Source organism: Schistocerca cancellata, chromosome 2 (genome assembly GCF_023864275.1).
Source record: "Schistocerca cancellata isolate TAMUIC-IGC-003103 chromosome 2, iqSchCanc2.1, whole genome shotgun sequence".
In the NCBI taxonomy this organism is placed as follows: Eukaryota; Metazoa; Arthropoda; class Insecta; order Orthoptera; family Acrididae; genus Schistocerca; species Schistocerca cancellata.
In genome coordinates, this window is record NC_064627.1 from 841214897 (window position 1) to 841218748 (window position 3852).

Genomic DNA, 3852 nt, shown 5'->3' on the forward strand with positions numbered 1-3852 from the left:
TATCACTTTTACTCATAGTATCCCAAAACCTTTTATTAAATTCTAATTTATTCATTCTAACAACATCAGTATTTTCATGGTACTTACTCTTTACATTGTATCCTCTCCTTTTCCAGTTCCGGTTATGTGTTGTCCTGTCATCATATTGTCTAGCCCCAAAACTACGGACATCTAGTGGGACTGTCCACCGTTTCCCGGCTGGTTCCCTCGGTCTGTCCGTTTGTAGTTGTCGTTTTGTTCACTAGTTTCAACAAACCCCCTTCTATCTTGTTCTCTTCCCCAATACCTATTTCTATCATTCCTGTTATTCTCATCCATCCTCCATCCTGTGTATTGTTTCTGAAATCATTTTCATATCTCCTATCTCCCCTATTTGGAGCATCATTTCCAGAATTTTCAAAGTCTCTCCTCCCATAATAATCTCTATTTACATTCCTGTTCCACCCCCCCCCCCATACTGGTTGTTGCCAGAGCCAAAACTTTGGTTATTTACTCTTTCCAAGGCCCTATCTAATCTATCTACAAATTTCAGGAACTCTTCCATTGAATCGTCTGGTCCATGGACCAATTCCCACTGCGGTCTCTCTGGTAACCTTCTTTTTAAAACATCAATTTGTGTCATAATATCAAAAGAGTTATTCAAGTGAGCAAGCTTTTTCAATTGATCTCTGCAAAATTTTTGCATTCCCCCTACTTTCCCTCTATACACTAGTCCATTTAGAAATTCTGACTTTAATCTGGCTTGTATGGATTGTGACCAAAATTTGCAAATAAACTTAGCTTCAAACTCTTCAAAAGTATTCCAACAATCATTATTCTCATTTGCCCAGGATAGGGCCACCCCTTCTAGAAACCGTTTTACTAACTTAATTTTTATGTTATCTGACATTCCTACAACAAACATATCCTTACATTGATGAATAAAGTCAATAGGGTGCAGATTTTCACCAGGAAAGCATTTCACTTGGATGTGCCCATACATTGTATTTTGATTGTAAATCGTTTGTTTGGACATCAATGCGTCCTCCAATTGTGTACATTTAGTGTGTATATTTTCTACTTTTGTATCTACATTAGTGGTATACAGGTTGTATTCTTGTTTAAGGTTTTCTGAAGTTTTGTCTATTCTCTGATCTAATCTTTCAACTTCAGTATCTACTCTGTTGTAGATGACAGCAATGCTGTCTGTGTTAGCTTGTATGTTTTCATTTAAACTTTCAACTTTAACTTGAAATTCTTTTCTGAAGTGTATCAACTGTTCTCTAGTGTCCTTACTGAGGGTAGTTTTAATTTCCTCACACTTCTCATTGAGATGAGTACTTAATAGATCAAAATCCAAACTTAACTTATCCAGTCTATCTGTGAGTTTCAAACTTACTTGTTCACTTGATTGTTTAAAATCCAAACATACTTGTTCAATTGATTGTTTAAGTTGTGAGCTTATTTGAGTTGCAAACCCTGCTAGCCACTCTGTTAAGTTTTATTGTTCACCATCCCCTGGTTCAATTTTTACATTTCCTACAATCTCATCACTCTCAGGTAGAGACATGTTAACTAATAATTATTTTAAATGACAACAACAACAAAATACCTTGCTATATGTAGCTATGCTATGATGTCGTGATCGGTGTTCCTGTTGGCTTTCTTCACTTCTATTCGGTTTTATCGAAGCTGAAGTCTTGATTGATGAATTCCATTGACATAATCCAGACGTTAATCTTCCGATCGGCGTAGTCGCACAAACACACTTTATTTATTTATTTATTTTTGACATATTTTCACTGTTGCCACACTGCACAAATAAACTTTTTTGGAATGATAAGCACTTACGAAATTTATCGCTGCACTATTATCATCGATGCACTTAAAGATCCCGGACGAGCCCCCACTTTTGTAATGGTCGCCTGGTCGTAGATATAGCTAATTGCTATAATCGCACTATTTCACTCCCATTTACGGAGCTTGTTAGCACTTGATGTTAGGTTGGCGCCATTAAAATGCATTGTGTTGTGGTAATCGCTGCTACTTGCTGGATCGCTGCTGTGTCTCGATGCTGATGCTGGCTCTAAATCTGGTTGTCTAGGGTTAAAAACATGAGGTCCCGTGTTTTTTATATGCTTTTGATGGTAAAGAATGAGCGAAACCAACAAATATGTAAACTTCAAATATTTATTACTCTGGTGGCCATCGTAATTCCACTGTCCACCAAAGACCATGACACAACACAAAGTAGTATTTCCGTTACATGTTCTTTGCATTGTTTATCCACCTCAAACAATAACACACAAACACACTTTACCAAAGTGACATTCCGACTGCCTCTCGACCGTTCTTGCTGCTTGTATTTATAACATTGTCAAAGAACTACTAAAAAGAAATATAGTTTACAAGTCACATGTACATCTGTTATCATAATTTGTGCAGAAAAGTTATTAATTTGCATCGAGTGACATAATTTAACATGTTATTAAAATGACAGACAGATTTGTTGACTTGACAGAATAATTCTTTGTTACAAAAAGGCCGTTTTTTAGAAGTTTGTCAATTGACTTCTCTAATTTGCATAAATAAGTAACTAACATTAATTATTAAGAATTACATTGCTTTTCATCTAAAATAGGATTGATTACGTGAATACTGAGTGAAAACGCTCCTAGTGAACAAATAGGTTTCACTGGGTGATTTTTATTTAAGGAGATCCAAAATACCTAAGTTGGCCACTATTTTTCGTACTTCATATTAATTATTTAAGATGAACTTAGTGTTTTTACATGATGACATTTGCTGTATCAGTGATCAAGTGATATAAACTTTTGTGTGGGTCAGTTACTCAGTATAATTTAATGGTTTGACTGTTTATGCAGACATGTTATGCAATCATTGTTAACATACACAATAACTTTTCTATAATCATAAATACTCGTTAAACTGGTTGAATTTGGAGGGTATCACATACTTCGGTACAGTAAAGCCTTTAATATGTTCCGTTACAATGTTCACCTTATAACCTCTTTGCAAGACATTATTCACTCCATTCAACTACTCTTCTATGTCCTTTGTTGTTCCTTACAAACATGTCAACAGCAAACTTCAAACTTTTTAATTATTCTCCCTGAACTTCAGTTCCTTTTCCAATTTTCCCTTTGTTTCCTTGATTGCTTGCTGTATGTACAGACTGATAATATAGGGACAGACTACACGAATCTCATTCCTTTGTGAACAATTGCCTTCCTTTCTTGTCCATTGACCCTACTACAGTCTCCTTTCTATACATGTATTTTATCCCTGCTATCTTCATAAAGTCAAAGAATGTATTCCAGTCAACACTACCAAAAAGTTTCTTTAAATTTACAAATGTTATAAATGGAGGTTGCCTTTTTTTTCAACTTCTTGTAGTCTTCAGTCAGGATGCTGGTTTGATGCAGCTCTCCATGCTATTCCATCTTGTGCGTGTTGCTTCATCTCTGAACAACCACTGCAACATACACACATTTGAACCCTCTTACTGTATTCATGCTTATGTCTCCATCTACAACTTTTACCACCCACACATCCTTCCAGTCATCAAACTGGCTATTATTTGATGCCTCTGGATATGTCCTATCAACCAATCCCTTCCTTTAGTCAAGTTGTGCCACAACCATATTTTTTCATGAATTTCAATCAGTACCTCCTCATTTATTACTTGATTTACCCATCTAATCTTCAGGCCACTGGCCTTGCTGCAGGGTAATGCTGGTTCCCATCAGATCTCCAAAGCTTGGCTAGCACTTGGACAGGTCACCATCCAGGTCTGCCGAGTGCTGTTGGCAAGCAGGGAGCACTCAGTGTTAATGAGGTCAATCGAGGGGC